Source organism: Astyanax mexicanus, chromosome 3 (assembly GCF_023375975.1).
Source record: "Astyanax mexicanus isolate ESR-SI-001 chromosome 3, AstMex3_surface, whole genome shotgun sequence".
In the NCBI taxonomy this organism is placed as follows: Eukaryota; Metazoa; Chordata; class Actinopteri; order Characiformes; family Acestrorhamphidae; genus Astyanax; species Astyanax mexicanus.
The window spans coordinates 28,998,455-29,024,565 of NC_064410.1; the positions used below are offsets into that span (position 1 = coordinate 28,998,455).

The 26,111-nt window shown below is 41.0% G+C and overlaps 70 non-coding genes across 70 annotated transcripts; all 70 read right to left on the reverse strand.

Annotated features, from left to right (window-relative positions):
* Positions 1-673: 673 nt before the first annotated feature.
* Positions 674-746, reverse strand: trnav-aac (transfer RNA valine (anticodon AAC)). The gene has a single exon. It is a non-coding gene; the product is annotated as a tRNA-Val (tRNA).
* A 693-nt stretch (positions 747-1,439) lies between these two features.
* trnav-cac (transfer RNA valine (anticodon CAC)) lies at positions 1,440-1,512 on the reverse strand. The gene has a single exon. It is a non-coding gene; the product is annotated as a tRNA-Val (tRNA).
* Positions 1,513-1,630: 118 nt separating this feature from the next.
* Positions 1,631-1,703, reverse strand: trnav-cac (transfer RNA valine (anticodon CAC)). The gene has a single exon. It is a non-coding gene; the product is annotated as a tRNA-Val (tRNA).
* Positions 1,704-1,820: 117 nt separating this feature from the next.
* Positions 1,821-1,893, reverse strand: trnav-aac (transfer RNA valine (anticodon AAC)). The gene has a single exon. It is a non-coding gene; the product is annotated as a tRNA-Val (tRNA).
* Positions 1,894-2,390: 497 nt separating this feature from the next.
* On the reverse strand, positions 2,391-2,463 carry trnav-aac (transfer RNA valine (anticodon AAC)). Its single transcript has one exon. It is a non-coding gene; the product is annotated as a tRNA-Val (tRNA).
* A 118-nt stretch (positions 2,464-2,581) lies between these two features.
* Positions 2,582-2,654, reverse strand: trnav-cac (transfer RNA valine (anticodon CAC)). The gene has a single exon. It is a non-coding gene; the product is annotated as a tRNA-Val (tRNA).
* A 503-nt stretch (positions 2,655-3,157) lies between these two features.
* Positions 3,158-3,230, reverse strand: trnav-cac (transfer RNA valine (anticodon CAC)). The gene has a single exon. It is a non-coding gene; the product is annotated as a tRNA-Val (tRNA).
* A 117-nt stretch (positions 3,231-3,347) lies between these two features.
* On the reverse strand, positions 3,348-3,420 carry trnav-cac (transfer RNA valine (anticodon CAC)). Its single transcript has one exon. It is a non-coding gene; the product is annotated as a tRNA-Val (tRNA).
* Positions 3,421-3,537: 117 nt separating this feature from the next.
* On the reverse strand, positions 3,538-3,610 carry trnav-cac (transfer RNA valine (anticodon CAC)). The gene has a single exon. It is a non-coding gene; the product is annotated as a tRNA-Val (tRNA).
* A 117-nt stretch (positions 3,611-3,727) lies between these two features.
* trnav-aac (transfer RNA valine (anticodon AAC)) lies at positions 3,728-3,800 on the reverse strand. Its single transcript has one exon. It is a non-coding gene; the product is annotated as a tRNA-Val (tRNA).
* Positions 3,801-4,487: 687 nt separating this feature from the next.
* trnav-aac (transfer RNA valine (anticodon AAC)) lies at positions 4,488-4,560 on the reverse strand. The gene has a single exon. It is a non-coding gene; the product is annotated as a tRNA-Val (tRNA).
* Positions 4,561-4,677: 117 nt separating this feature from the next.
* Positions 4,678-4,750, reverse strand: trnav-aac (transfer RNA valine (anticodon AAC)). Its single transcript has one exon. It is a non-coding gene; the product is annotated as a tRNA-Val (tRNA).
* Positions 4,751-4,867: 117 nt separating this feature from the next.
* trnav-cac (transfer RNA valine (anticodon CAC)) lies at positions 4,868-4,940 on the reverse strand. The gene has a single exon. It is a non-coding gene; the product is annotated as a tRNA-Val (tRNA).
* A 117-nt stretch (positions 4,941-5,057) lies between these two features.
* trnav-aac (transfer RNA valine (anticodon AAC)) lies at positions 5,058-5,130 on the reverse strand. Its single transcript has one exon. It is a non-coding gene; the product is annotated as a tRNA-Val (tRNA).
* Positions 5,131-5,823: 693 nt separating this feature from the next.
* On the reverse strand, positions 5,824-5,896 carry trnav-cac (transfer RNA valine (anticodon CAC)). Its single transcript has one exon. It is a non-coding gene; the product is annotated as a tRNA-Val (tRNA).
* A 117-nt stretch (positions 5,897-6,013) lies between these two features.
* Positions 6,014-6,086, reverse strand: trnav-cac (transfer RNA valine (anticodon CAC)). The gene has a single exon. It is a non-coding gene; the product is annotated as a tRNA-Val (tRNA).
* Positions 6,087-6,203: 117 nt separating this feature from the next.
* trnav-aac (transfer RNA valine (anticodon AAC)) lies at positions 6,204-6,276 on the reverse strand. Its single transcript has one exon. It is a non-coding gene; the product is annotated as a tRNA-Val (tRNA).
* A 687-nt stretch (positions 6,277-6,963) lies between these two features.
* Positions 6,964-7,036, reverse strand: trnav-aac (transfer RNA valine (anticodon AAC)). The gene has a single exon. It is a non-coding gene; the product is annotated as a tRNA-Val (tRNA).
* Positions 7,037-7,343: 307 nt separating this feature from the next.
* On the reverse strand, positions 7,344-7,416 carry trnav-cac (transfer RNA valine (anticodon CAC)). The gene has a single exon. It is a non-coding gene; the product is annotated as a tRNA-Val (tRNA).
* Positions 7,417-7,913: 497 nt separating this feature from the next.
* Positions 7,914-7,986, reverse strand: trnav-cac (transfer RNA valine (anticodon CAC)). Its single transcript has one exon. It is a non-coding gene; the product is annotated as a tRNA-Val (tRNA).
* A 307-nt stretch (positions 7,987-8,293) lies between these two features.
* trnav-cac (transfer RNA valine (anticodon CAC)) lies at positions 8,294-8,366 on the reverse strand. Its single transcript has one exon. It is a non-coding gene; the product is annotated as a tRNA-Val (tRNA).
* A 307-nt stretch (positions 8,367-8,673) lies between these two features.
* trnav-aac (transfer RNA valine (anticodon AAC)) lies at positions 8,674-8,746 on the reverse strand. The gene has a single exon. It is a non-coding gene; the product is annotated as a tRNA-Val (tRNA).
* A 497-nt stretch (positions 8,747-9,243) lies between these two features.
* Positions 9,244-9,316, reverse strand: trnav-aac (transfer RNA valine (anticodon AAC)). Its single transcript has one exon. It is a non-coding gene; the product is annotated as a tRNA-Val (tRNA).
* A 117-nt stretch (positions 9,317-9,433) lies between these two features.
* On the reverse strand, positions 9,434-9,506 carry trnav-cac (transfer RNA valine (anticodon CAC)). Its single transcript has one exon. It is a non-coding gene; the product is annotated as a tRNA-Val (tRNA).
* A 307-nt stretch (positions 9,507-9,813) lies between these two features.
* On the reverse strand, positions 9,814-9,886 carry trnav-aac (transfer RNA valine (anticodon AAC)). The gene has a single exon. It is a non-coding gene; the product is annotated as a tRNA-Val (tRNA).
* A 117-nt stretch (positions 9,887-10,003) lies between these two features.
* On the reverse strand, positions 10,004-10,076 carry trnav-aac (transfer RNA valine (anticodon AAC)). The gene has a single exon. It is a non-coding gene; the product is annotated as a tRNA-Val (tRNA).
* A 503-nt stretch (positions 10,077-10,579) lies between these two features.
* On the reverse strand, positions 10,580-10,652 carry trnav-aac (transfer RNA valine (anticodon AAC)). The gene has a single exon. It is a non-coding gene; the product is annotated as a tRNA-Val (tRNA).
* A 1,067-nt stretch (positions 10,653-11,719) lies between these two features.
* On the reverse strand, positions 11,720-11,792 carry trnav-aac (transfer RNA valine (anticodon AAC)). Its single transcript has one exon. It is a non-coding gene; the product is annotated as a tRNA-Val (tRNA).
* A 117-nt stretch (positions 11,793-11,909) lies between these two features.
* Positions 11,910-11,982, reverse strand: trnav-cac (transfer RNA valine (anticodon CAC)). Its single transcript has one exon. It is a non-coding gene; the product is annotated as a tRNA-Val (tRNA).
* Positions 11,983-12,479: 497 nt separating this feature from the next.
* Positions 12,480-12,552, reverse strand: trnav-aac (transfer RNA valine (anticodon AAC)). The gene has a single exon. It is a non-coding gene; the product is annotated as a tRNA-Val (tRNA).
* Positions 12,553-12,669: 117 nt separating this feature from the next.
* trnav-cac (transfer RNA valine (anticodon CAC)) lies at positions 12,670-12,742 on the reverse strand. The gene has a single exon. It is a non-coding gene; the product is annotated as a tRNA-Val (tRNA).
* Positions 12,743-12,859: 117 nt separating this feature from the next.
* On the reverse strand, positions 12,860-12,932 carry trnav-cac (transfer RNA valine (anticodon CAC)). Its single transcript has one exon. It is a non-coding gene; the product is annotated as a tRNA-Val (tRNA).
* Positions 12,933-13,239: 307 nt separating this feature from the next.
* Positions 13,240-13,312, reverse strand: trnav-aac (transfer RNA valine (anticodon AAC)). Its single transcript has one exon. It is a non-coding gene; the product is annotated as a tRNA-Val (tRNA).
* Positions 13,313-13,815: 503 nt separating this feature from the next.
* Positions 13,816-13,888, reverse strand: trnav-aac (transfer RNA valine (anticodon AAC)). The gene has a single exon. It is a non-coding gene; the product is annotated as a tRNA-Val (tRNA).
* Positions 13,889-14,195: 307 nt separating this feature from the next.
* trnav-aac (transfer RNA valine (anticodon AAC)) lies at positions 14,196-14,268 on the reverse strand. Its single transcript has one exon. It is a non-coding gene; the product is annotated as a tRNA-Val (tRNA).
* A 117-nt stretch (positions 14,269-14,385) lies between these two features.
* Positions 14,386-14,458, reverse strand: trnav-cac (transfer RNA valine (anticodon CAC)). Its single transcript has one exon. It is a non-coding gene; the product is annotated as a tRNA-Val (tRNA).
* Positions 14,459-14,955: 497 nt separating this feature from the next.
* On the reverse strand, positions 14,956-15,028 carry trnav-cac (transfer RNA valine (anticodon CAC)). Its single transcript has one exon. It is a non-coding gene; the product is annotated as a tRNA-Val (tRNA).
* A 117-nt stretch (positions 15,029-15,145) lies between these two features.
* On the reverse strand, positions 15,146-15,218 carry trnav-aac (transfer RNA valine (anticodon AAC)). The gene has a single exon. It is a non-coding gene; the product is annotated as a tRNA-Val (tRNA).
* A 497-nt stretch (positions 15,219-15,715) lies between these two features.
* On the reverse strand, positions 15,716-15,788 carry trnav-cac (transfer RNA valine (anticodon CAC)). The gene has a single exon. It is a non-coding gene; the product is annotated as a tRNA-Val (tRNA).
* A 117-nt stretch (positions 15,789-15,905) lies between these two features.
* On the reverse strand, positions 15,906-15,978 carry trnav-aac (transfer RNA valine (anticodon AAC)). Its single transcript has one exon. It is a non-coding gene; the product is annotated as a tRNA-Val (tRNA).
* Positions 15,979-16,095: 117 nt separating this feature from the next.
* On the reverse strand, positions 16,096-16,168 carry trnav-cac (transfer RNA valine (anticodon CAC)). Its single transcript has one exon. It is a non-coding gene; the product is annotated as a tRNA-Val (tRNA).
* A 687-nt stretch (positions 16,169-16,855) lies between these two features.
* trnav-aac (transfer RNA valine (anticodon AAC)) lies at positions 16,856-16,928 on the reverse strand. The gene has a single exon. It is a non-coding gene; the product is annotated as a tRNA-Val (tRNA).
* Positions 16,929-17,045: 117 nt separating this feature from the next.
* Positions 17,046-17,118, reverse strand: trnav-cac (transfer RNA valine (anticodon CAC)). The gene has a single exon. It is a non-coding gene; the product is annotated as a tRNA-Val (tRNA).
* Positions 17,119-17,425: 307 nt separating this feature from the next.
* On the reverse strand, positions 17,426-17,498 carry trnav-cac (transfer RNA valine (anticodon CAC)). The gene has a single exon. It is a non-coding gene; the product is annotated as a tRNA-Val (tRNA).
* A 497-nt stretch (positions 17,499-17,995) lies between these two features.
* On the reverse strand, positions 17,996-18,068 carry trnav-cac (transfer RNA valine (anticodon CAC)). The gene has a single exon. It is a non-coding gene; the product is annotated as a tRNA-Val (tRNA).
* A 117-nt stretch (positions 18,069-18,185) lies between these two features.
* On the reverse strand, positions 18,186-18,258 carry trnav-aac (transfer RNA valine (anticodon AAC)). The gene has a single exon. It is a non-coding gene; the product is annotated as a tRNA-Val (tRNA).
* A 117-nt stretch (positions 18,259-18,375) lies between these two features.
* On the reverse strand, positions 18,376-18,448 carry trnav-cac (transfer RNA valine (anticodon CAC)). Its single transcript has one exon. It is a non-coding gene; the product is annotated as a tRNA-Val (tRNA).
* Positions 18,449-18,565: 117 nt separating this feature from the next.
* Positions 18,566-18,638, reverse strand: trnav-cac (transfer RNA valine (anticodon CAC)). The gene has a single exon. It is a non-coding gene; the product is annotated as a tRNA-Val (tRNA).
* Positions 18,639-18,755: 117 nt separating this feature from the next.
* On the reverse strand, positions 18,756-18,828 carry trnav-aac (transfer RNA valine (anticodon AAC)). The gene has a single exon. It is a non-coding gene; the product is annotated as a tRNA-Val (tRNA).
* A 117-nt stretch (positions 18,829-18,945) lies between these two features.
* trnav-aac (transfer RNA valine (anticodon AAC)) lies at positions 18,946-19,018 on the reverse strand. The gene has a single exon. It is a non-coding gene; the product is annotated as a tRNA-Val (tRNA).
* A 693-nt stretch (positions 19,019-19,711) lies between these two features.
* On the reverse strand, positions 19,712-19,784 carry trnav-cac (transfer RNA valine (anticodon CAC)). Its single transcript has one exon. It is a non-coding gene; the product is annotated as a tRNA-Val (tRNA).
* Positions 19,785-20,091: 307 nt separating this feature from the next.
* On the reverse strand, positions 20,092-20,164 carry trnav-aac (transfer RNA valine (anticodon AAC)). Its single transcript has one exon. It is a non-coding gene; the product is annotated as a tRNA-Val (tRNA).
* A 117-nt stretch (positions 20,165-20,281) lies between these two features.
* Positions 20,282-20,354, reverse strand: trnav-aac (transfer RNA valine (anticodon AAC)). Its single transcript has one exon. It is a non-coding gene; the product is annotated as a tRNA-Val (tRNA).
* Positions 20,355-20,661: 307 nt separating this feature from the next.
* On the reverse strand, positions 20,662-20,734 carry trnav-aac (transfer RNA valine (anticodon AAC)). The gene has a single exon. It is a non-coding gene; the product is annotated as a tRNA-Val (tRNA).
* A 123-nt stretch (positions 20,735-20,857) lies between these two features.
* On the reverse strand, positions 20,858-20,930 carry trnav-aac (transfer RNA valine (anticodon AAC)). Its single transcript has one exon. It is a non-coding gene; the product is annotated as a tRNA-Val (tRNA).
* Positions 20,931-21,997: 1,067 nt separating this feature from the next.
* On the reverse strand, positions 21,998-22,070 carry trnav-aac (transfer RNA valine (anticodon AAC)). The gene has a single exon. It is a non-coding gene; the product is annotated as a tRNA-Val (tRNA).
* Positions 22,071-22,187: 117 nt separating this feature from the next.
* Positions 22,188-22,260, reverse strand: trnav-cac (transfer RNA valine (anticodon CAC)). The gene has a single exon. It is a non-coding gene; the product is annotated as a tRNA-Val (tRNA).
* A 117-nt stretch (positions 22,261-22,377) lies between these two features.
* trnav-cac (transfer RNA valine (anticodon CAC)) lies at positions 22,378-22,450 on the reverse strand. Its single transcript has one exon. It is a non-coding gene; the product is annotated as a tRNA-Val (tRNA).
* A 117-nt stretch (positions 22,451-22,567) lies between these two features.
* trnav-aac (transfer RNA valine (anticodon AAC)) lies at positions 22,568-22,640 on the reverse strand. Its single transcript has one exon. It is a non-coding gene; the product is annotated as a tRNA-Val (tRNA).
* Positions 22,641-22,757: 117 nt separating this feature from the next.
* Positions 22,758-22,830, reverse strand: trnav-aac (transfer RNA valine (anticodon AAC)). Its single transcript has one exon. It is a non-coding gene; the product is annotated as a tRNA-Val (tRNA).
* Positions 22,831-22,947: 117 nt separating this feature from the next.
* Positions 22,948-23,020, reverse strand: trnav-cac (transfer RNA valine (anticodon CAC)). The gene has a single exon. It is a non-coding gene; the product is annotated as a tRNA-Val (tRNA).
* A 1,073-nt stretch (positions 23,021-24,093) lies between these two features.
* trnav-aac (transfer RNA valine (anticodon AAC)) lies at positions 24,094-24,166 on the reverse strand. The gene has a single exon. It is a non-coding gene; the product is annotated as a tRNA-Val (tRNA).
* Positions 24,167-24,473: 307 nt separating this feature from the next.
* trnav-cac (transfer RNA valine (anticodon CAC)) lies at positions 24,474-24,546 on the reverse strand. The gene has a single exon. It is a non-coding gene; the product is annotated as a tRNA-Val (tRNA).
* A 117-nt stretch (positions 24,547-24,663) lies between these two features.
* On the reverse strand, positions 24,664-24,736 carry trnav-cac (transfer RNA valine (anticodon CAC)). The gene has a single exon. It is a non-coding gene; the product is annotated as a tRNA-Val (tRNA).
* Positions 24,737-25,043: 307 nt separating this feature from the next.
* trnav-aac (transfer RNA valine (anticodon AAC)) lies at positions 25,044-25,116 on the reverse strand. Its single transcript has one exon. It is a non-coding gene; the product is annotated as a tRNA-Val (tRNA).
* Positions 25,117-25,233: 117 nt separating this feature from the next.
* Positions 25,234-25,306, reverse strand: trnav-cac (transfer RNA valine (anticodon CAC)). Its single transcript has one exon. It is a non-coding gene; the product is annotated as a tRNA-Val (tRNA).
* A 117-nt stretch (positions 25,307-25,423) lies between these two features.
* trnav-aac (transfer RNA valine (anticodon AAC)) lies at positions 25,424-25,496 on the reverse strand. The gene has a single exon. It is a non-coding gene; the product is annotated as a tRNA-Val (tRNA).
* A 117-nt stretch (positions 25,497-25,613) lies between these two features.
* Positions 25,614-25,686, reverse strand: trnav-cac (transfer RNA valine (anticodon CAC)). The gene has a single exon. It is a non-coding gene; the product is annotated as a tRNA-Val (tRNA).
* A 117-nt stretch (positions 25,687-25,803) lies between these two features.
* On the reverse strand, positions 25,804-25,876 carry trnav-cac (transfer RNA valine (anticodon CAC)). Its single transcript has one exon. It is a non-coding gene; the product is annotated as a tRNA-Val (tRNA).
* A 117-nt stretch (positions 25,877-25,993) lies between these two features.
* On the reverse strand, positions 25,994-26,066 carry trnav-cac (transfer RNA valine (anticodon CAC)). The gene has a single exon. It is a non-coding gene; the product is annotated as a tRNA-Val (tRNA).
* Between the last annotated feature and the right edge of the window lie 45 nt (positions 26,067-26,111).

The following is a 26,111-nucleotide window of genomic DNA, read 5'->3' on the forward strand; positions in this document are numbered from 1 at the left end:
ACTGCATTAGGTCAACATGGAAGCACGTATTGCATTTTGTCTTAGTAGAAGAACTTGTAGAAACTGTACAGTTTGATGGGACAGAATCAAGACAGGAAAAACATGTTTAAGCCTGGTTTCGAACCAAGGACCTTTCGCGTGTTAGGCGAACGTGATTAACACAACACTACAGAAACAACTTGATAAACTCATTGTATACGATCCATATGGAAGCACATGTTGCATTTTGTCTTAGTACGACAAATTGTAGAAAATGTACAGTTTGATGGGACAGAATCAAGATAGAAAAGTCTTGTTTCTGCCTGGTTTCGAACCAAGGACCTTTCGCGTGTTAGGCGAACGTGATAACCACAACACTACAGAAACAGCTTGATAAACGCATTGTATACGATCCGCATGGAAGCACATATTGCATTTTGTCTTAGTAGAAGAACTTGTAGAAACTGTACAGTTTGATGGGACAGAATCAAGACAGGAAAGACGTGTTTCTGCCTGGTTTCGAACCAGGGACCTTTCGCGTGTTAGGCGAACGTGATAACCACAACACTACAGAAACAGCTTGATAAACGCATTGTATACGATCCGCATGGAAGCACATATTGCATTTTGTCTTAGTACTACAACTTGTAGAAAATGTACAGTTTGATGGGACAGAATCAAGATAGAAAAGTCTTGTTTCTGCCTGGTTTCGAACCAGGGACCTTTCGCATGTTAGGCGAACGTGATAACCACTACACTACAAAAACAACTGCTTTCAGTGATTGCATAAGACCCACATGGAAGCACATATTGCATTTTGTCTTAGTACAACAACTAGTAGAAAATGTAGTGTTTGATGGGACAGAATCAAGATAGAAGAGTCCTGTTTCTGCCTGGTTTCGAACCAGGGACCTTTCGCATGTTAGGCGAACGTGATAACCACTACACTAAAGAAACTACTGCTTTCAGTGATTGCATGAGACCCACATGGAAGCACATATTGCATTTTGTCTTAGTACGAGAACTTGTAGAAACTTTACAGTTTGATGGGACAGAATCAAGACAGAAAAAGCCTGTTTCTGCCTGGTTTCGAAACAGGGACCTTTCGCGTGTTAGGCGAACGTGATAACCACTACACTACAGAAACAACTTGATAAACTCATGGTATACAATCCACATGGAAGCACATATTGCATTTTGTCTTAGTACAACAACTTGTAGAAAATGTAATATTTGATGGGACAGAATCAAGCACATAGAAAGAGAGTCCTGTTTCTGCCTGGTTTCGAACCAGGGACCTTTCGCGTGTTAGGCGAACGTGATAACCACTACAATACAGAAACAACTGCTTTCAGTGATTGCATAAGACCCACATGGAAGCAAATATTGCATTTTGTCTTAGTAAGAGAACTTGTAGAAACTTTACAGTTTGATGGGACAGAATCAAGACAGAAAAAGCCTGTTTCTGCCTGGTTTCGAACCAGGGACCTTTCGCGTGTGAGGCGAACGTGATAACCACTACACTACAGAAACTACTGCTTTTTTTTCACTGTATTAGGTCCACATGGAAGCACATATTGCATTTTGTCTTAGTATGAGAACTTGTAGAAATTGTACAGTTTGATGGGACAGAATCAAGACAGAAAAAGCCCGTTCCTGCCTGGTTTCGAACCAGGGAACTTTCACGCGTGAGGCGAACGTGATAACCACTACACTACAGAAACAACTTGATAAACTCATTGTATACGATCCGCATGGAAGCACATATTGCATTTTGTCTTAGTACAAGAACTTGTAGAAAATTTACAGTGTGATGGGACAGAATCAAGACAGGAAAAACGTGTTTCTGCCTGGTTTCGAACCAGGGACCTTTCGCGTGTTAGGCGAACGTGATAACCACTACACTACAGAAACAACTTGATAAATGCATTGTATACGATCCGCATGGAAGCATATATTGCATTTTGTCTTAGTAAGAGAACTTGTAGAAACTGTACAGTTTGATGGGACAGAATCAAGATAGAAAAGTGCTGTTTCTGCCTGGTTTCGAACCAGGGACCTTTCGCGTGTTAGGCGAACGTGATATCCACTACACTAAAGAAACAACTGCTTTCAGTGATTGCATAAGACCCACATGGAAGCACATATTGCATTTTGTCTTAGTACGAGAACTTGTAGAAAATGTAAAGTTTGATGGGACAGAATCAAGATAGAAAAGTCTTGTTTCTGCCTCGTTTCGAACCAGGGACTTTTCGCGTGTTAGGCGAACCTGATAACCACTACACTACAGAAACAACTTGATAAACGCCTTGTATACGATCCGCATGGAAGCACATATTGCATTTTGTCTTAGTACGACAACTTGTAGAAAATGTATAGTTTGATGGGACAGAATCAAGATAGAAGAGTTCTATTTCTGCCTGGTTTCGAACCAGGGACCTTTCGCGTGTTAGGCGAACGTGATAACCACTACACTACAGAAACAACTGCTTTCAGTGATTGCATAAGACCCACATGGAAGCACATATTGCATTTTGTCTTAGTACGAGAACTTACAGAAACGTTACAGTTTGATGGGACAGAATCAAGACAGAAAAAGTCTTGTTTCTGCCTGGTTTCGAACCAGGGACCTTTCGCGTGTGAGGCGAACGTGATAACCACTACACTACAAAAACAACTGCTTTCAGTGATTGCATAAGACCCACATGGAAGCACATATTGCATTTTGTCTTAGTACAACAACTAGTAGAAAATGTAGTGTTTGATGGGACAGAATCAAGATAGAAGAGTCCTGTTTCTGCCTGGTTTCGAACCAGGGACCTTTCGCATGTTAGGCGAACGTGATAACCACTACACTAAAGAAACTACTGCTTTCAGTGATTGCATGAGACCCACATGGAAGCACATATTGCATTTTGTCTTAGTACGAGAACTTGTAGAAACTTTACAGTTTGATGGGACAGAATCAAGACAGAAAAAGCCTGTTTCTGCCTGGTTTCGAAACAGGGACCTTTCGCGTGTTAGGCGAACGTGATAACCACTACACTACAGAAACAACTTGATAAACTCATGGTATACAATCCACATGGAAGCACATATTGCATTTTGTCTTAGTACAACAACTTGTAGAAAATGTAATATTTGATGGGACAGAATCAAGCACATAGAAAGAGAGTCCTGTTTCTGCCTGGTTTCGAACCAGGGACCTTTCGCGTGTGAGGCGAACGTGATAACCACTACAATACAGAAACAACTGCTTTCAGTGATTGCATAAGACCCACATGGAAGCAAATATTGCATTTTGTCTTAGTAAGAGAACTTGTAGAAACTTTACAGTTTGATGGGACAGAATCAAGACAGAAAAAGCCTGTTTCTGCCTGGTTTCGAACCAGGGACCTTTCGCGTGTGAGGCGAACGTGATAACCACTACACTACAGAAACTACTGCTTTTTTTCACTGTATTAGGTCCACATGGAAGCACATATTGCATTTTGTCTTAGTATGAGAACTTGTAGAAATTGTACAGTTTGATGGGACAGAATCAAGACAGAAAAAGCCCGTTCCTGCCTGGTTTCGAACCAGGGAACTTTCACGCGTGAGGCGAACGTGATAACCACTACACTACAGAAACAACTTGATAAACTCATTGTATACGATCCGCATGGAAGCACATATTGCATTTTGTCTTAGTACAAGAACTTGTAGAAAATTTACAGTGTGATGGGACAGAATCAAGACAGGAAAAACGTGTTTCTGCCTGGTTTCGAACCAGGGACCTTTCGCGTGTTAGGCGAACGTGATAACCACTACACTACAGAAACAACTTGATAAATGCATTGTATACGATCCGCATGGAAGCATATATTGCATTTTGTCTTAGTAAGAGAACTTGTAGAAACTGTACAGTTTGATGGGACAGAATCAAGATAGAAAAGTGCTGTTTCTGCCTGGTTTCGAACCAGGGACCTTTCGCGCGTGAGCCGAACGTGATTAACATAACATTACAGAAACAACTTGATAAACTCATTGTATACGATCCATATGGAAGCACATGTTGCATTTTGTCTTAGTACGACAAATTATAGAAAATGTACAGTTTGATGGGACAGAATCAAGATAGAAAAGTCTTGTTTCTGCCTGGTTTCGAACCAAGGACCTTTCGCGTGTTAGGCGAACGTGATAACCACTACACTACTGAAACAACTGCTTTCAGTGATTGCATAAGACCCACATGGAAGCACATATTGCATTTTGTCTTAGTACAAGAACTTGTAGAAAATGTAATGTTTGATGGGACAGAATCAAGATAGAAAAGTCTTGTTTCTGCCTGGTTTCGAACCAGGGACCTTTCGTGTGTGAGGCTAACGTAATAACCACTACACTACAGAAACAACTTGATAAATGCATTGTATACGATCCGCATGTAAGCACATATTGCATTTTGTCTTAGTACGACAACTTGTAGAAACTGTACAGTTTGATTGGACAGAATCAAGACAGGAAAAACGTGTTTCTGCCTGGTTTCGAACCAGGGACCTTTCGCGTGTTAGGCGAACGTGATAACCACTACACTACAGAAACAACTGCTTTCAGTGATTGCATAAGACCCACATGGAAGCACATATTGCATTTTGTCTTGGTAAGAGAACTTGTAGAAACTGTACAGTTTGATGGGACAGAATCAAGACAGGAAAAACGTGTTTCTGCCTGGTTTCGAACCAGGGACCTTTCGCGTGTTAGGCGAACGTGATAACCACTACACTACAGAAACAACTGCTTTCAGTGATTGCATAAGACCCACATGGAAGCACATATTGCATTTTGTCTTAGTACGAGAACTTACAGAAACGTTACAGTTTGATGGGACAGAATCAAGACAGAAAAAGTCTGTTTCTGCCTGGTTTCGAACCAGGGACCTTTCGCGTGTGAGGCGAACGTGATAACCACTACACTACAGAAACAACTTGATAAATGCATTGTATACGATCCGCATGGAAGCACATATTGCATTTTGTCTTAGTACGACAACTTGTAGAAAATGTACAGTTTGATGGGACAGAATCAAGATAGAAAAGTCTTGTTTCTGCCTGGTTTCGAACCAGGGACCTTTCGCATGTTAGGCGAACGTGATAACCACTACACTACAAAAACAACTGCTTTCAGTGATTGCATAAGACCCACATGGAAGCACATATTGCATTTTGTCTTAGTACAACAACTAGTAGAAAATGTAGTGTTTGATGGGACAGAATCAAGATAGAAGAGTCCTGTTTCTGCCTGGTTTCGAACCAGGGACCTTTCGCATGTTAGGCGAACGTGATAACCACTACACTAAAGAAACTACTGCTTTCAGTGATTGCATGAGACCCACATGGAAGCACATATTGCATTTTGTCTTAGTACGAGAACTTGTAGAAACTTTACAGTTTGATGGGACAGAATCAAGACAGAAAAAGCCTGTTTCTGCCTGGTTTCGAAACAGGGACCTTTCGCGTGTTAGGCGAACGTGATAACCACTACACTACAGAAACAACTTGATAAACTCATGGTATACAATCCACATGGAAGCACATATTGCATTTTGTCTTAGTACAACAACTTGTAGAAAATGTAATATTTGATGGGACAGAATCAAGCAGATAGAAAGAGAGTCCTGTTTCTGCCTGGTTTCGAACCAGGGACCTTTCGCGTGTTAGGCGAACGTGATAACCACTACAATACAGAAACAACTGCTTTCAGTGATTGCATAAGACCCACATGGAAGCAAATATTGCATTTTGTCTTAGTAAGAGAACTTGTAGAAACTTTACAGTTTGATGGGACAGAATCAAGACAGAAAAAGCCTGTTTCTGCCTGGTTTCGAACCAGGGACCTTTCGCGTGTGAGGCGAACGTGATAACCACTACACTACAGAAACTACTGCTTTTTTTCACTGTATTAGGTCAACATGGAAGCACATATTGCATTTTGTCTTAGTATGAGAACTTGTAGAAATTGTACAGTTTGATGGGACAGAATCAAGACAGAAAAAGCCCGTTCCTGCCTGGTTTCGAACCAGGGAACTTTCACGCGTGAGGCGAACGTGATAACCACTACACTACAGAAACAACTTGATAAACTCATTGTATACGATCCGCATGGAAGCACATATTGCATTTTGTCTTAGTACAAGAACTTGTAGAAAATTTACAGTGTGATGGGACAGAATCAAGACAGGAAAAACGTGTTTCTGCCTGGTTTCGAACCAGGGACCTTTCGCGTGTTAGGCGAACGTGATAACCACTACACTACAGAAACAACTTGATAAATGCATTGTATACGATCCGCATGGAAGCATATATTGCATTTTGTCTTAGTAAGAGAACTTGTAGAAACTGTACAGTTTGATGGGACAGAATCAAGATAGAAAAGTGCTGTTTCTGCCTGGTTTCGAACCAGGGATCTTTCGCGCGTGAGCCGAACGTGATTAACATAACATTACAGAAACAACTTGATAAACTCATTGTATACGATCCATATGGAAGCACATGTTGCATTTTGTCTTAGTACGACAAATTATAGAAAATGTACAGTTTGATGGGACAGAATCAAGATAGAAAAGTCTTGTTTCTGCCTGGTTTCGAACCAAGGACCTTTCGCGTGTTAGGCGAACGTGATAACCACTACACTACTGAAACAACTGCTTTCAGTGATTGCATAAGACCCACATGGAAGCACATATTGCATTTTGTCTTAGTACAAGAACTTGTAGAAAATGTAATGTTTGATGGGACAGAATCAAGATAGAAAAGTCTTGTTTCTGCCTGGTTTCGAACCAGGGACCTTTCGTGTGTGAGGCTAACGTAATAACCACTACACTACAGAAACAACTTGATAAATGCATTGTATACGATCCGCATGTAAGCACATATTGCATTTTGTCTTAGTACGACAACTTGTAGAAACTGTACAGTTTGAATGGACAGAATCAAGACAGGAAAAACGTGTTTCTGCCTGGTTTCGAACCAGGGACCTTTCGCGTGTTAGGCGAACGTGATAACCACTACACTACAGAAACAACTGCTTTCAGTGATTGCATAAGACCCACATGGAAGCACATATTGCATTTTGTCTTGGTAAGAGAACTTGTAGAAACTGTACAGTTTGATGGGACAGAATCAAGACAGGAAAAACGTGTTTCTGCCTGGTTTCGAACCAGGGACCTTTCGCGTGTTTGGCGAACGTGATAACCACTACACTACAGAAACAACTGCTTTCAGTGATTGCATAAGACCCACATGGAAGCACATATTGCATTTTGTCTTAGTAAGAGAACTTGTACAAACTTAACAGTTTGATGGGACAGAATCAAGACAGAAAAAGCCTGTTTCTGCCTGGTTTCGAACCAGGGACCTTTCGCGTGTGAGGCGAACGTGATAACCACTACACTACAGAAACAACTTGATATATGCATTGTATACGATCCGCATGGAAGCATATATTGCATTTTGTCTTAGTAAGAGAACTTGTAGAAACTGTACAGTTTGATGGGACAGAATCAAGATAGAAAAGTCCTGTTTCTGCCTGGTTTCGAACCAGGGACCTTTCGCGTGTGAGGCGAACGTGATTAACACAACACTACAGAAACAACTTGATAAACTCATTGTATACGATCCATATGGAAGCACATGTTGCATTTTGTCTTAGTACAACAAATTGTAGAAAATGTACAGTTTGATGGGACAGAATCAAGATAGAAAAGTCTTGTTTCTGCCTGGTTTCGAACCAAGGACCTTTCGCGTGTTAGGCGAACGTGATAACCACTACACTACTGAAACAACTGCTTTCAGTGATTGCATAAGACCCACATGGAAGCACATATTGCATTTTGTCTTAGTACAAGAACTTGTAGAAAATGTAATGTTTGATGGGACAGAATCAAGATAGAAAAGTCTTGTTTCTGCCTGGTTTCGAACCAGGGACCTTTCGTGTGTGAGGCGAACGTGATAACTACTACACTACAGAAACAACTTGATAAATGCATTGTATACGATCCGCATGGAAGCACATATTGCATTTTGTTTTAGTACGACAACTTGTAGAAACTGTACAGTTTGATTGGACAGAATCAAGACAGGAAAAACGTGTTTCTGCCTGGTTTCGAACCAGGGACCTTTCGCGTGTTAGGCGAACGTGATAACCACTACAATACAGAAACAACTGCTTTCCGTGATTGCATAAGACCCACATGGAAGCACATATTGCATTTTGTCTTAGTAAGAGAACTTGTAGAAACTTTACAGTTTGATGGGACAGAATCAAGACAGAAAAAGCCTGTTTCTGCCTGGTTTCGAACCAGGGACCTTTCGCGTGTGAGGCAAACGTGATAACCACTACACTACAGAAACAACTGCTTTTTTTCACTGTATTAGGTCCACATGGAAGCACATATTGCATTTTGTCTTAGTATGAGAACTTGTAGAAATTGTACAGTTTGATGGGACAGAATCAAGATAGAAAAGCCCTGTTTCTGCCTGGTTTCGAACCAGGGACCTTTTGTGAGTGAGGCGAACGTGATAACCACTACACTACAGAAACAACTTGATAAACTCATTGTATACGATCCATATGGAAGCACATATTGCATTTTGTCTTAGTACAAGAACTTGTAGAAAATGTACAGTTTGATGGGACAGAATCAAGATAGAAAAGTCTTGTTTCTGCCTGGTTTCGAACCAGGGACCTTTCGCGTGTTAGGTGAACGTGATAACCACTACACTACAGAAACAACTGGTTTACGTCACTGCATTAGGTCAACATGGAAGAACGTATTGCATTTTGTCTTAGTAGAAGAACTTGTAGAAACTGTACAGTTTGATGGGACAGAATCAAGACAGGAAAGACATGTTTCAGCCTGGTTTCGAACCAAGGACCTTTCGCGTGTTAGGCGAACGTGATATCCACTACACTAAAGAAACAACTGCTTTCAGTGATTGCATAAGACCCACATGGAAGCACATATTGCATTTTGTCTTAGTACGAGAACTTGTAGAAAATGTAAAGTTTGATGGGACAGAATCAAGACAGAAAAGTCTTGTTTCTGCCTCGTTTCGAACCAGGGACTTTTCGCGTGTTAGGCGAACCTGATAACCACTACACTACAGAAACAACTTGATAAACGCATTGTATACGATCCGCATGGAAGCACATATTGCATTTTGTCTTAGTACGACAACTTGTAGAAAATGTACAGTTTGATGGGACAGAATCAAGATAGAATAGTTCTGTTTCTGCCTGGTTTCGAACCAGGGACCTTTCGCGTGTTAGGCGAACGTGATAACCACTACACTACAGAAACAACTGTTTTCAGTGATTGCATAAGACCCACATGGAAGCACATATTGCATTTTGTCTTAGTACGAGAACTTATAGAAACTTTACAGTTTGATGGGACAGAATCAAGACAGAAAAAGTCTGTTTCTGCCTGGTTTCGAACCAGGGACCTTTCGCGCGTGAGGCGAACGTGATAACCACTACACTACAGAAACAACTTGATAAATGCATTGTATACGATCCGCATGGAAGCACATATTGCATTTTGTCTTAGTACGACAACTTGTAGAAAATGTACAGTTTGATGGGACAGAATCAAGATAGAAAAGTCTTGTTTCTGCCTGGTTTCGAACCAGGGACTTTTCGCGTGTTAGGCGAACCTGATAACCACTACACTACAGAAACAACTTGATAAACGCATTGTATACGATCCGCATGGAAGCATATATTGCATTTTGTCTTAGCACGACAACTTGTAGAAAATGTACAGTTTGATGGGACAGAATCAAGATAGAAGAGTTCTGTTTCTGCCTGGTTTCGAACCAGGGACCTTTCGCGTGTTAGGCGAACGTGATAACCACTACACTACAGAAACAACTGCTTTCAGTGATTGCATAAGACCCACATGGAAGCACATATTGCATTTTGTCTTAGTACGAGAACTTATAGAAACTTTACAGTTTGATGGGACAGAATCAAGACAGAAAAAGCCTGTTTCTGCCTGGTTTCGAACCAGGGACCTTTCGCGTGTTAGGCGAACGTGATAACCACTACACTACAGAAACAACTTGATAAACTCATGGTATACGATCCACATGGAAGCACATATTGCATTTTGTCTTAGTACAACAACTAGTAGAAAATGTAGTGTTTGATGGGACAGAATCAAGATAGAAGAGTCCTGTTTCTGCCTGGTTTCGAACCAGGGACCTTTCGCGTGTTAGGCGAACGTGATAACCACTACACTAAAGAAACAACTGCTTTCAGTGATTGCATGAGACCCACATGGAAGCACATATTGCATTTTGTCTTAGTACGAGAACTTGTAGAAACTTTACAGTTTGACGGGACAGAATCAAGACAGAAAAAGCCTGTTTCTGCCTGGTTTCGAACGAGGGACCTTTCGCGTGTTAGGCGAACGTGATAACCACTACACTACAGAAACAACTTGATAAACTCATGGTATACAATCCACATGGAAGCACATATTGCATTTTGTCTTAGTACAACAACTTGTAGAAAATGTAATATTTGATGGGACAGAATCAAGCACATAGAAAGAGAGTCCTGTTTCTGCCTGGTTTCGAACCAGGGACCTTTCGCGTGTTAGGTGAACGTGATAACCACTACACTACAGAAACAACTGGTTTATGTCACTGCATTAGGTCAACATGGAAGCACATATTGCATTTTGTCTTAGTAGAAGAACTTGTAGAAACTGTACAGTTTGATGGGACAGAATCAAGACAGGAAAGACGTGTTTCTGCCTGGTTTCGAACCAGGGACCTTTCGCGTGTTAGGCGAACGTGATAACCACAACACTACAGAAACAGCTTGATAAACGCATTGTATACGATCCGCATGGAAGCACATATTGCATTTTGTCTTAGTACTAGAACTTGTAGAAAATGTACAGTTTGATGGGACAGAATTAAGATAGAAAAGGCCTGTTTCTGCCTGGTTTCGAACCAAGGACCTTTCGCGTGTTAGGCGAACGTAATAACCACTACACTACAGAAACAGCTTGATAAACGCATTGTATACGATCTGCATGGAAGCACATATTGCATTTTGTCTTAGTACGACAACTTGTAGAAAATGTACAGTTTGATGGGACAGAACCAAGATAGAAAAGTCTTGTCTCTGCCTGGTTTCGAACCAGGTACCTTTCGCGTGTTAGGTGAACGTGATAACCACTACACTACAGAAACAACTGGTTTACGTCACTGCATTAGGTCAACATGGAAGCACGTATTGCATTTTGTCTTAGTAGAAGAACTTGTAGAAACTGTACAGTTTGATGGGACAGAATCAAGACAGGAAAAACAAGTTTCAGCCTGGTTTCGAACCAAGGACCTTTCGCGTGTTAGGCGAACGTGATATCCACTACACTAAAGAAACAACTGCTTTCAGTGATTGCATAAGACCCACATGGAAGCACATATTGCATTTTGTCTTAGTACGAGAACTTGTAGAAAATGTAAAGTTTGATGGGACAGAATCAAGACAGAAAAGTCTTGTTTCTGCCTCGTTTCGAACCAGGGACTTTTCGCGTGTTAGGCGAACCTGATAACCACTACACTACAGAAACAACTTGATAAACGCATTGTATACGATCCGCATGGAAGCACATATTGCATTTTGTCTTAGTACGACAACTTGTAGAAAATGTACAGTTTGATGGGACAGAATCAAGATAGAATAGTTCTGTTTCTGCCTGGTTTCGAACCAGGGACCTTTCGCGTGTTAGGCGAACGTGATAACCACTACACTACAGAAACAACTGCTTTCAGTGATTGCATAAGACCCACATGGAAGCACATATTGCATTTTGTCTTAGTACGAGATCTTATAGAAACTTTACAGTTTGATGGGACAGAATCAAGACAGAAAAAGTCTGTTTCTGCCTGGTTTCGAACCAGGGACCTTTCGCGTGTGAGGCGAACGTGATAACCACTACACTACAGAAACAACTTGATAAACTCATGGTATACGATCCACATGGAAGCACATATTGCATTTTGTCTTAGTACAACAACTAGTAGAAAATGTAGTGTTTGATGGGACAGAATCAAGATAGAAGAGTTCTGTTTCTGCCTGGTTTCGAACCAGGGACCTTTCGCGTGTTAGGTGAACATGATAACCACTACACTACAGAAACAACTGGTTTACGTCACTGCATTAGGTCAACATGGAAGCACGTATTGCATTTTGTCTTAGTAGAAGAACTTGTAGAAACTGTACAGTTTGATGGGACAGAATCAAGACAGGAAAAACATGTTTCAGCCTGGTTTCGAACCAGGGACCTTTCGCGCGTGAGGCGAACGTGATTAACACAACACTACAGAAACAACTTGATAAACTCATTGTATACGATCCATATGGAAGCACATGTTGCATTTTGTCTTAGTACGACAAATTGTAGAAACTGTACAGTTTGATTGGACAGAATCAAGACAGGAAAAACGTGTTTCTGCCTGGTTTCGAACCAGGGACCTTTCGCGTGTTAGGCGAACGTGATAACCACTACACTACAGAAACAACTGCTTTCTGTGATTGCATAAGACCCACAAGGAAGCACATATTGCATTTTGTCTTAGTAAGAGGACTTGTAGAAACTTTACAGTTTGATGGGACAGAATCAAGACAGAAAAAGCCTGTTTCTGCCTGGTTTCGAACCAGGGACCTTTCGCGTGTGAGGCTAACGTGATAACCACTACACTACAGAAACAACTGCTTTTTTTCACTGTATTAGGTCCACATGGAAGCACATATTGCATTTTGTCTTAGTATGAGAACTTGTAGAAATTGTACAGTTTGATGGGACAGAATCAAGACAGAAAAAGCCTGTTCCTGCCTGGTTTCGAACCAGGGACCTTTCGCGTGTGAGGCGAACGTGCTAACCACTACACTACAGAAACAACTTGATAAATGCATTGTATACGATCCGCATGGAAGCACATATTGCATTTTGTCTTAGTATGAGAACTTGTAGAAATTGTACAGTTTGATGGGACAGAATCAAGATAGAAAAGCCCTGTTTGTGCCTGGTTTCGAACCAGGGACCTTTTGTGAGTGAGGCGAACGTGATAACCACTACACTACAGAAACAACTTGATAAACTCATTGTATACGATCCATAAGGAAACACATATTGCATTTTGTCTTAGTACAAGAACTTGTAGAAAATGTACAGTTTGATGGGACAGAATCAAGATAGAAAAGCCTTGTTTCTGCCTGGTTTCGAACCAGGGACCTTTCGCGTGTTAGGTGAACGTGATAACCACTACACTACAGAAACAACTGGTTTATGTCACTGCATTAGGTCAACATGGAAGCACGTATTGCATTTTGTCTTAGTAGAAGAACTTGTAGAAACTGTACAGTTTGATGGGACAGAATCAAGACAGGAAAAACATGTTTAAGCCTGGTTTCGAACCAAGGACCTTTCGCGTGTTAGGCGAACGTGATATCCGCTACACTAAAGAAACAACTGCTTTCATTGATTGCATAAGACCCACATGGAAGCACATATTGCATTTTGTCTCAGTACGAGAACTTGTAGAAAATGTAAAGTTTGATGGGACAGAATCAAGATAGAAAAGTCTTGTTTCTGCCTCGTTTCGAACCAGGGACTTTTCGCGTGTTAGGCGAACGTGATAACCACTACACTACAGAAACAACTGGTTTATGTCACTGCAATAGGTCAACATGGAAGCACATATTGCATTTTGTCTTAGTAGAAGAACTTGTAGAAAATGTAATATTTGATGGGACAGAATCAAGCACATAGAAAGAGAGTCCTGTTTCTGCCTGGTTTCGAACCAGGGACCTTTCGCGTGTTAGGTGAACGTGATAACCACTACACTACAGAAACAACTGGTTTATGTCACTGCAATAGGTCAACATGGAAGCACATATTGCATTTTGTCTTAGTAGAAGAACTTGTAGAAACTGTACAGTTTGATGGGACAGAATCAAGACAGGAAAAACGTGTTTCTGCCTGGTTTCGAACCAGGGACCTTTCGCGTGTTAGGCGAACGTGATAACCACTACACTAAAGAAACAGCTTGATAAACGCATTGTATACGATCCGCATGGAAGCACATATTGCATTTTGTCTTAGTACTACAACTTGTAGAAAATGTACAGTTTGATGGGACAGAATTAAGATAGAAAAGGCCTGTTTCTGCCTGGTTTCGAACCAAGGACCTTTCGCGTGTTAGGCGAACGTGATAACCACTACACTACAGAAACAGCTTGATAAACACATTGTATACGATCCGCATGGAAGCACATATTGCATTTTGTCTTAGTACGACAACTTGTAGAAAATGTACAGTTTGATGGGACAGAACCAAGATAGAAAAGTCTTGTTTCTGCCTGGTTTCGAACCAGGGACCTTTCGCGTGTGAGGCGAACGTGATAACCACTACACTAAAAAAACAACTGCTTTCAGTGATTGCATAAGACCCACATGGAAGTACATATTGCATTTTGTCTTAGTACGAGAACTTGTAGAAACTTTACAGTTTGATGGGACAGAATGAAGATAGAAAAGTCTTGTTTCTGCCTCGTTTCGAACCAGGGACTTTTCGCGTGTTAGGCGAACCTGATAACCACTACACTACAGAAACAACTTGATAAACGCATTGTATACGATCCGCATGGAAGCACATATTGCATTTTGTCTTAGTACGACAACTTGTAGAAAATGTACAGTTTGATGGGACAGAATCAAGATAGAAGAGTTCTGTTTCTGCCTGGTTTCGAACCAGGGACCTTTCGCGTGTTAGGCGAACGTGATAACCACGACACTACAAAAACAACTGCTTTCAGTGATTGCATAAGACCCACATGGAAGCAAATATTGCATTTTGTCTTAGTACAAGAACTTGTAGAAAATGTAATGTTTGATGGGACAGAATCAGGATAGAAAAGTCTTGTTTCTGCCTGGTTTCGAACCAGGGACCTTTCGTGTGTGAGGCGAACGTGGTAACCACTACACTACAGAAACAACTTGATAAATGCATTGTATACGATCCGCATGGAAGCACATATTGCATTTTGTCTTAGTACGACAACTTGTAGAAACTGTACAGTTTGATTGGACAGAATCAAGACAGGAAAAACGTGTTTCTGCCTGGTTTGGAACCAGGGACCTTTCGCGTGTTAGGCGAACGTGATAACCACTACACTACAGAAACAACTGCTTTCAGTGATTGCATAAGACCCACATGGAAGTACATATTGCATTTTGTCTTAGTACGAGAACTTGTAGAAACTTTACAGTTTGATGGGACAGAATGAAGATAGAAAAGTCTTGTTTCTGCCTCGTTTCGAACCAGGGACTTTTCGCGTGTTAGGCGAACCTGATAACCACTACACTACAGAAACAACTTGATAAACGCATTGTATACGATCCGCATGGAAGCACATATTGCATTTTGTCTTAGTACGACAACTTGTAGAAAATGTACAGTTTGATGGGACAGAATCAAGATAGAAGAGTTCTGTTTCTGCCTGGTTTCGAACCAGGGACCTTTCGCGTGTTAGGCGAACGTGATAACCACGACACTACAAAAACAACTGCTTTCAGTGATTGCATAAGACCCACATGGAAGCAAATATTGCATTTTGTCTTAGTACAAGAACTTGTAGAAAATGTAATGTTTGATGGGACAGAATCAGGATAGAAAAGTCTTGTTTCTGCCTGGTTTCGAACCAGGGACCTTTCGTGTGTGAGGCGAACGTGGTAACCACTACACTACAGAAACAACTTGATAAATGCATTGTATACGATCCGCATGGAAGCACATATTGCATTTTGTCTTAGTACGACAACTTGTAGAAACTGTACAGTTTGATTGGACAGAATCAAGACAGGAAAAACGTGTTTCTGCCTGGTTTGGAACCAGGGACCTTTCGCGTGTTAGGCGAACGTGATAACCACTACACTACAGAAACAACTGCTTTCAGTGATTGCATAAGACCCACATGGAAGCACATATTGCATTTTGTCTTAGTAAGAGAACTTGTAGAAACTTTACAGTTTGATGGGACAGAATCAAGACAGAAAAAGCCTGTTCCTGCCTGGTTTCGAACCAGGGACCTTTCGCGTGTGAGGCGAACGTGATAACCACTACACTACAGAAACAACTTGATAAATGCATTGTATACGATCCGCATGGAAGCACATATTGCATTTTGTCTTAGTATGAGAACTTGTAGAAATTGTACAGTTTGATGGGACAGAATCAAGATAGAAAAGCCCTGTTTCTGCCTGGTTTCGAACCAGGGACCTTTTGTGAGTGAGGCGAACGTGATAACCACTACACTACAGAAACAACTTGATAAACTCATTGTATACGATCCATATGGAAGCACATATTGCATTTTGTCTTAGTACAAGAACTTGTAGAAACTGTACAGTTTGATGGGACAGAATCAAGACAGGAAAAACATGTTTCAGCCTGGTTTCGAACCAAGGACCTTTCGTGTGTTAGGCGAACGTGATATCCACTACACTAAAGAAACAACTGCTTTCAGTGATTGCATAAGACCCACATGGAAGCACATATTGCATTTTGTCTTAGTACGAGAACTTGTAGAAAATGTAAAGTTTGATGGGACAGAATCAAGATAGAAAAGTCTTGTTTCTGCCTCGTTTCGAACCAGGGACTTTTCGCGTGTTAGGCGAACCTGATAACCACTACACTACAGAAACAACTTGATAAACGCATTGTATACGATCCGCATGGAAGCACATATTGCATTTTGTCTTAGTACGACAACTTGTAGAAAATGTACAGTTTGATGGGACAGAAGCAAGATAGAAGAGTTCTATTTCTGCCTGGTTTCGAACCAGGGACCTTTCGCGTGTTAGGCGAACGTGATAACCACTACACTACAGAAACAACTGCTTTCAGTGATTGCATAAGACCCACATGGAAGCACATATTGCATTTTGTCTTAGTACGAGAACTTACAGAAACGTTACAGTTTGATGGGACAGAATCAAGACAGAAAAAGTCTGTTTCTGCCTGGTTTCGAACCAGGGACCATTCGCGTGTGAGGCGAACGTGATAACCACTACACTACAGAAACAACTTGATAAATACATTGTATACGATCCGCATGGAAGCACATATTGCATTTTGTCTTAGTGCGACAACTTGTAGAAAATGTACAGTTTGATGGGACAGAATCAAGATAGAAAAGTCTTGTTTCTGCCTGGTTTCGAACCAGGGACCTTTTGCGTGTTTGGCGAACGTGATAACCACTACACTACAGAAACAACTGCTTTCAGTGATTGCATAAGACCCACATGGAAGCACATATTGCATTTTGTCTTAGTAAGAGAACTTGTACAAACTTAACAGTTTGATGGGACAGAATCAAGACAGAAAAAGCCTGTTTCTGCCTGGTTTCGAACCAGGGACCTTTCGCGTGTGAGGCGAACGTGATAACCACTACACTACAGAAACAACTTGATAAATGCATTGTATACGATCCGCATGGAAGCATATATTGCATTTTGTCTTAGTAAGAGAACTTGTAGAAACTGTACAGTTTGATGGGACAGAATCAAGATAGAAAAGTCCTGTTTCTGCCTGGTTTCGAACCAGGGACCTTTCGCGCGTGAGGCGAACGTGATTAACACAACACTACAGAAACAACTTGATAAACTCATTGTATACGATCCATATGGAAGCACATGTTGCATTTTGACTTACTAAGACAAATTGTAGAAAATGTACAGTTTGATGGGACAGAATCAAGATAGAAAAGTCTTGTTTCTGCCTGGTTTCGAACCAAAGACCTTTCGCGTGTTAGGCGAACGTGATAACCACTACACTACTGAAACAACTGCTTTCAGTGATTGCATAAGACCCACATGGAAGCACATATTGCATTTTGTCTTAGTACAAGAACTTGTAGAAAATGTAATGTTTGATGGGACAGAATCAAGATAGAAAAGTCTTGTTTCTGCCTGGTTTCGAACCAGGGACCTTTCGTGTGTGAGGCGAACGTGATAACTACTACACTACAGAAACAACTTGATAAATGCATTGTATACGATCCGCATGGAAGCACATATTGCATTTTGTCTTAGCACGACAACTTGTAGAAAATGTACAGTTTGATGGGACAGAATCAAGATAGAAGAGTTCTGTTTCTGCCTGGTTTCGAACCAGGGACCTTTCGCGTGTTAGGCGAACGTGATAACCACTACACTACAGAAACAACTGCTTTCAGTGATTGCATAAGACCCACATGGAAGCACATATTGCATCTTGTCTTAGTACGAGAACTTATAGAAACTTTACAGTTTGATGGGACAGAATCAAGACAGAAAAAGTCTGTTTCTGCCTGGTTTCGAACCAGGGACCTTTCTCGTGTGAGGCGAACGTGATAACCACTACACTACAAAAACAACTTGATAAATGCATTGTATACGATCCGCATGGAAGCACATATTGCATTTTGTCTTAGTACAACAACTAGTAGAAAATGTACAGTTTGATGGGACAGAATCAAGATAGAAAAGTCTTGTTTCTGCCTGGTTTCGAACCAGGGACCTTTCGCGTGTGAGGCGAACGTGATAACCACTACACTACAGAAACAACTGGTTTAACTCAATGCATTAGGCCCACATGGAAGCACATATTGCATTTTGTCTTAGTAAGAGAACTTGCAGTAAATTTACAGTTTGATGGGACAGAATCAAGACAGAAAAAGCCTGTTTCTGCCTGGTTTCGAACCAGGGACCTTTCGCGTGTTAGGCGAACGTGATAACCACTACACTACAGAAACAACTTGATAAACTCATGGTATACGATCCACATGGAAGCACATATTGCATTTTGTCTTAATACAACAACTAGTAGAAAATGTATTGTTTGATGGGACAGAATCAAGATAGAAGAGTCCTGTTTCTGCCTGGTTTCGAACCAGGGACCTTTCGCGTGTTAGGCGAACGTGATAACCACTACACTACAGAAACAACTTGATAAACTCATGGTATACAATCCACATGGAAGCACATATTGCATTTTGTCTTAGTACAACAACTTGTAGAAAATGTAATATTTGATGGGACAGAATCAAGCACATAGAAAGAGAGTCCTGTTTCTGCCTGGTTTCGAACCAGGGACCTTTCGCGTGTTTGGTGAACGTGATAACCACTACACTACAGAAACAACTGGTTTATGTCACTGCATTAGGTCAACATGGAAGCACATATTGCATTTTGTCTTAGTAGAAGAACTTGTAGAAACTGTACAGTTTGATGGGACAGAATCAAGACAGGAAAAACGTTTTTCTGCCTGGTTTCGAACCAGGGACCTTTCGCATGTTAGGCGAACGTGATAACCACAACACTACAGAAACAGCTTGATAAACGCATTGTATACGATCCGCATGGAAGCACATATTGCATTTTGTCTTAGTACTATAACTTGTAGAAAATGTACAGTTTGATGGGACAGAATTAAGATAGAAAAGGCCTGTTTCTGCCTGGTTTCAAACCAAGGACCTTTCGCGTGTTAGGCGAACGTGATAACCACTACACTACAGAAACAGCTTGATAAACGCATTGTATACGATCCGCATGGAAGCACATATTGCATTTTGTCTTAGTACGAAAACTTGTAGAAAATGTACAGTTTGATGGGACAGAACCAAGATAGAAAAGTCTTGTTTCTGCCTGGTTTCGAACCAGGTACCTTTCGCGTGTGAGGCGAACGTGATAACCACTACACTAAAGAAACAACTGCTTTCAGTGATTGCATAAGACCCACATGGAAGTACATATTGCATTTTGTCTTAGTACGAGAACTTGTAGAAACTTTACAGTTTGATGGGACAGAATCAAGATAGAAAAGTCTTGTTTCTGCCTCGTTTCGAACCAGGGACTTTTCGCGTGTTATGCGAACCTGATAACCACTACACTACAGAAACAACTTGATAAACGCATTGTATACGATCCGCATGGAAGCACATATTGCATTTTGTCTTAGTACGACAACTTGTAGAAAATGTACAGTTTGATGGGACAGAATCAAGATAGAAGAGTTCTGTTTCTGCCTGGTTTCGAACCAGGGACCTTTCGCGTGTTAGGCGAACGTGATAACCACTACACTACAGAAACAACTGCTTTCAGTGATTGCATAAGACCCACATGGAAGCACATATTGCATTTTGTCTTAGTACGAGAACTTATAGAAACTTTACAGTTTGATGGGACAGAATCAAGACAGAAAAAGCCTGTTTCTGCCTGGTTTCGAACCAGGGACCTTTCGCGTGTTAGGCGAACGTGATAACCACTACACTACAGAAACAACTTGATAAACTCATGGTATACGATCCACATGGAAGCACATATTGCATTTTGTCTTAGTACAACAACTAGTAGAAAATGTAGTGTTTGATGGGACAGAATCAAGATAGAAGAGTCCTGTTTCTGCCTGGTTTCAAACCAGGGACCTTTCGCGTGTTAGGCGAACGTGATAACCACTACACTAAAGAAACAACTGCTTTCAGTGATTGCATGAGACCCACATGGAAGCACATATTGCATTTTGTCTTAGTACGAGAACTTGTAGAAACTTTACAGTTTGACGGGACAGAATCAAGACAGAAAAAGCCTGTTTCTGCCTGGTTTCGAACCAGGGACCTTTCGCGTGTTAGGCGAACGTGATAACCACTACACTACAGAAACAACTTGATAAATTCATGGTATACAATCCACATGGAAGCACATATTGCATTTTGTCTTAGTACAACAACTTGTAGAAAATGTAATATTTGATGGGACAGAATCAAGCACATAGAAAGAGAGTCCTGTTTCTGCCCGGTTTCGAACCAGGGACCTTTCGCGTGTTAGGTGAACGTGATAACCACTACACTACAGAAACAACTGGTTTATTTCACTGCATTAGGTCAACATGGAAGCACATATTGCATTTTGTCTTAGTAGAAGAACTTGTAGAAACTGTACAGTTTGATGGGACAGAATCAAGACAGGAAAGACGTGTTTCTGCCTGGTTTCGAACCAGGGACCTTTCGCGTGTTAGGCGAACGTGATAACCACAACACTACTGAAACAGCTTGATAAACGCATTGTATACGATCCGCATGGAAGCACATATTGCATTTTGTCTTAGTACTACAACTTGTAGAAAATGTACAGTTTGATGGGACAGAATTAAGATAGAAAAGGCCTGTTTCTGCCTGGTTTCGAACCAAGGACCTTTCGCGTGTTAGGCGAACGTAATAACCACTACACTACAGAAACAGCTTGATAAACGCATTGTATACGATCTGCATGGAAGCACATATTGCATTTTGTCTTAGTACGACAACTTGTAGAAAATGTACAGTTTGATGGGACAGAACCAAGATAGAAAAGTCTTGTTTCTGCCTGGTTTCGAACCAGGTACCTTTCGCGTGTTAGGTGAACGTGATAACCACTACACTACAGAAACAACTGGTTTACGTCACTGCATTAGGTCAACATGGAAGCACGTATTGCATTTTGTCTTAGTAGAAGAACTTGTAGAAACTGTACAGTTTGATGGGACAGAATCAAGACAGGAAAAACAAGTTTCAGCCTGGTTTCGAACCAAGGACCTTTCGCGTGTTAGGCGAACGTGATATCCACTACACTAAAGAAACAACTGCTTTCAGTGATTGCATAAGACCCACATGGAAGCACATATTGCATTTTGTCTTAGTACGAGAACTTGTAGAAAATGTAAAGTTTGATGGGACAGAATCAAGATAGAAAAGTCTTGTGTCTGCCTCGTTTCGAACCAGGGACTTTTCGCGTGTTAGGCGAACCTGATAACCACTACACTACAGAAACAACTTGATAAACGCATTGTATACGATCCGCATGGAAGCACATATTGCATTTTGTCTTAGTACGAGAACTTGTAGAAAATGTACAGTTTGATGGGACAGAATCAAGATAGAATAGTTCTGTTTCTGCCTGGTTTCGAACCAGGGACCTTTCGCGTGTTAGGCGAACGTGATAACCACTACACTACAGAAACAACTGCTTTCAGTGATTGCATAAGACCCACATGGAAGCACATATTGCATTTTGTCTTAGTACGAGAACTTATAGAAACTTTACAGTTTGATGGGACAGAATCAAGACAGAAAAAGTCTGTTTCTGCCTGGTTTCGAACCAGGGACCTTTCGCGTGTGAGGCGAACGTGATAACCACTACACTACAGAAACAACTTGATAAATGCATTGTATACGATCCGCATGGAAGCACATATTGCATTTTGTCTTAGTACGACAACTTGTAGAAAATGTACAGTTTGATGGGACAGAATCAAGATAGAAAAGTCTTGTTTCTGCCTGGTTTCGAACCAGGGACCTTTCGCGTGTGAGGCGAACGTGATAACCACTACACTACAGAAACAACTGGTTTAACTCAATGCATTAGGCCCACATGGAAGCACATATTGCATTTTGTCTTAGTAAGAGAACTTGCAGAAAATTTACAGTTTGATGGGACAGAATCAAGACAGAAAAAGCCTGTTTCTGCCTGGTTTCGAACCAGGGTCCTTTCGCGTGTTAGGCGAACGTGATAACCACTACACTACAGAAACAACTTGATAAACTCATGGTATACGATCCACATGGAAGCACATATTGCATTTTGTCTTAGTACAACAACTAGTAGAAAATGTACAGTTTGATGGGACAGAATCAAGATAGAAAAGTCTTGTTTCTGCCTGGTTTCGAACCAGGGACCTTTCGCGTGTGAGGCAAACGTGATAACCACTACACTACAGAAACAACTGGTTTAACTCAATGCATTAGGCCCACATGGAAGCACATATTGCATTTTGTCTTAGTAAGAGAACTTGCAGAAAATTTACAGTTTGATGGGACAGAATCAAGACAGAAAAAGCCTGTTTCTGCCTGGTTTCGAACCAGGGACCTTTCGCGTGTTAGGCGAACGTGATAACCACTACACTACAGAAACAACTTGATAAACTCATGGTATACGATCCACATGGAAGCACATATTGCATTTTGTCTTAGTACAACAACTAGTAGAAAATGTAGAGTTTGATGGAACAGAATCAAGATAGAAGAGTCCTGTTTCTGCCTGGTTTCGAACCAGGGACCTTTCGCATGTTAGGCGAACGTGATAACCACTACACTAAAAAAACAACTGCTTTCAGTGATTGCATAAGACCCACATGGAAGTACATATTGCATTTTGTCTTAGTACGAGAACTTGTAGAAACTTTACAGTTTGATGGGACAGAATCAAGATAGAAAAGTCTTGTTTCTGCCTCGTTTCGAACCAGGGACTTTTCGCGTGTTAGGCGAACCTGATAACCACTACACTACAGAAACAACTTGATAAACGCATTGTATACGATCCGCATGGAAGCACATATTGCATTTTGTCTTAGTACGACAACTTGTAGAAAATGTACAGTTTGATGGGACAGAATCAAGATAGAAGAGTTCTGTTTCTGCCTGGTTTCGAACCAGGGACCTTTCGCGTGTTAGGCGAACGTGATAACTACTACACTACAAAAACAACTGCTTTCAGTGATTGCATAAGACCCACATGGAAGCACATATTGCATTTTGTCTTAGTACAACAACTAGTAGAAAATGTAGTGTTTGATGGGACAGAATCAAGATAGAAGAGTCCTGTTTCTGCCTGGTTTCGAACCAGGGACCTTTCGCATGTTAGGCGAACGTGATAACCACTACACTAAAGAAACAACTGCTTTCAGTGATTGCATGAGACCCACATGGAAGCACATATTGCATTTTGTCTTAGTACGAAAACTTGTAGAAACTTTACAGTTTGATGGGACAGAATCAAGACAGAAAAAGCCTGTTTCTGCCTGGTTTCGAAACAGGGACCTTTCGCGTGTTAGGCGAATGTGATAACCACTACACTACAGAAACAACTTGATAAACTCATGGTATACAATCCACATGGAAGCACATATTGCATTTTGTCTTAGTACAACAACTTGTAGAAAATGTAATATTTGATGGGACAGAATCAAGCACATAGAAAGAGAGTCCTGTTTCTGCCTGGTTTCGAACCAGGGACCTTTCGCGTGTTAGGTGAACGTGATAACCACTACACTACAGAAACAACTGGTTTATGTCACTGCATTAGGTCAACATGGAAGCACATATTGCATTTTGTCTTAGTAGAAGAACTTGTAGAAACTGTACAGTTTGATGGGACAGAATCAAGACAGGAAAAACGTGTTTCTGCCTGGTTTCGAACCAGAGACCTTTCGCGTGTTAGGCGAACGTGATAACCACTACACTACTGAAACAGCTTGATAAACGCATTGTATACGATCCGCATGGAAGCACATATTGCATTTTGTCTTAGTACTACAACTTGTAGAAAATGTACAGTTTGATGGGACAGAATTAAGATAGAAAAGGCCTGTTTCTGCCTGGTTTCGAACCAAGGACCTTTCGCGTGTTAGGCGAACGTGATAACCACTACACTACAGAAACAGCTTGATAAACGCATTGTATACGATCCGCATGGAAGCACATATTGCATTTTGTCTTAGTACGACAACTTGTAGAAAATGTACAGTTTGATGGGACAGAACCAAGATAGAAAAGTCTTGTTTCTGCCTGGTTTCGAACCAGGGACCTTTCGCGTGTGAGGCGAACGTGATAACCACTACACTAAAAAAACAACTGCTTTCAGTGATTGCATAAGACCCACATGGAAGTACATATTGCATTTTGTCTTAGTACGAGAACTTGTAGAAACTTTACAGTTTGATGGGACAGAATCAAGATAGAAAAGTCTTGTTTCTGCCTCGTTTCGAACCAGGGACTTTTCGCGTGTTAGGCGAACGTGATAACCACTACACTACAGAAACAACTTGATAAACGCATTGTATACGATCCGCATGGAAGCACATATTGCATTTTGTCTTAGTACGACAACTTGTAGAAAATGTACAGTTTGATGGGACAGAATCAAGATAGAAGAGTTCTGTTTCTGCCTGGTTTCGAACCAGGGACCTTTCGCGTGTTAGGCGAACGTGATAACCACTACACTACAAAAACAACTGCTTTCAGTGATTGCATAGGACCCACATGGAAGCAAATATTGCATTTTGTCTTAGTACAAGAACTTGTAGAAAATGTAATGTTTGATGGGACAGAATCAAGATAGAAAAGTCTTGTTTCTGCCTGGTTTCGAACCAGGGACCTTTCGTGTGTGAGGCGAACGTGGTAACCACTACACTACAGAAACAACTTGATAAACGCATTGTATACGATCCGCATGGAAGCACATATTGCATTTTGTCTTAGTACGACAACTTGTAGAAACTGTACAGTTTGATGGGACAGAATCAAGACAGGAAAAACGTGTTTCTGCCTGGTTTCGAACCAGGGACCTTTCGCGTGTTAGGCGAACGTGATAACCACTACACTACAGAAACAACTGCTTTCAGTGATTGCATAAGACCCATATGGAAGCACATATTGCATTTTGTCTTAGTAAGAGAACTTGTAGAAACTTTACAGTTTGATGGGACAGAATCAAGACAGAAAAAGCCTGTTTCTGCCTGGTTTCGAACCAGGGACCTTTAGCGTGTGAGGCTAACGTGATAACCACTACACTACAGAAACAACTGCTTTTTTTGACTGTATTAGGTCCACATGGAAGCACATATTGCATTTTGTCTGAGTATGAGAACTTGTAGAAATTGTACAGTTTGATGGGACAGAATCAAGACAGAAAAAGCCTGTTCCTGCCTGGTTTCGAACCAGGGACCTTTCGCGTGTGAGGCGAACGTGATAACCACTACACTACAGAAACAACTTGATAAATGCATGGTATACGATCCACATGGAAGCACATATTGCATTTTGTCTTAGTACAACAACTAGTAGAAAATGTACAGTTTGATGGGACAGAATCAAGATAGAAAAGTCTTGTTTCTGCCTGGTTTCGAACCAGGAACCTTTCGCGTGTGAGGCAAACGTGATAACCACTACACTACAGAAACAACTGGTTTAACTCAATGCATTAGGCCCACATTGAAGCACATATT